General features: G+C 54.0%; 1 non-coding gene across 1 annotated transcript; it reads right to left on the reverse strand.

Moving 5' to 3' along the window:
* Positions 1-112: 112 nt before the first annotated feature.
* On the reverse strand, positions 113-231 carry LOC123964882. Its single transcript, XR_006823559.1, has one exon. It is a non-coding gene; the product is annotated as a 5S ribosomal RNA (ribosomal RNA).
* Between the last annotated feature and the right edge of the window lie 362 nt (positions 232-593).

Genomic DNA, 593 nt, shown 5'->3' on the forward strand with positions numbered 1-593 from the left:
GGGCTAAAACTAAGTAAGTAAATGAGTGCAAATTACACATTTCAGAGTCCAGAGAGGAGCTGCTCTCTTTTTCAAAACTGTCTACCCACTGAAGCAGCGGCAAAGTGAAAAAGGCTTACAGCACCTGGTATTCCCAGGCGGTCACCCATCCAAGTACTAACCAGGCCCTGCTCTGCTTAGCTTCCGAGATCAGACGAGATCGGGCTCTCCCAGAGCGGTGTGGCCGTAAGCCACTCAGGCGCCCCCAAACAGCCCTTCAAAAGATGTTCTACGGCTAATTGCCAAAAAACGTATTCTGCCCATAATGTCCAAGGTGCTCCAGAGTCACTTGGAATCCACAGGCACTGATTCCTGGGTCAACATCCAGGAACCGGGACACCGTTCACGCTGGCAGTCCACAGACAGGAATAGGCACCCGTTCCCGGGTATGGCTACAGCGACAAGGCCACCTTCAGCCGGAGGTCCTCACTCACAAACAGACGCTCATTCCTGGGTGGACATTCAGGAAAAGGATCCAGTCCGCCTGGAAGTCCCTAGCCAGGATCAGACGCTCTCCCGTCCAAGTCCTAAGCAGGCCCTGCCAAGCCTGGCTT

This window comes from Micropterus dolomieu, unplaced genomic scaffold (genome assembly GCF_021292245.1).
Source record: "Micropterus dolomieu isolate WLL.071019.BEF.003 ecotype Adirondacks unplaced genomic scaffold, ASM2129224v1 contig_5904, whole genome shotgun sequence".
Lineage (NCBI taxonomy): Eukaryota > Metazoa > Chordata > Actinopteri > Centrarchiformes > Centrarchidae > Micropterus > Micropterus dolomieu.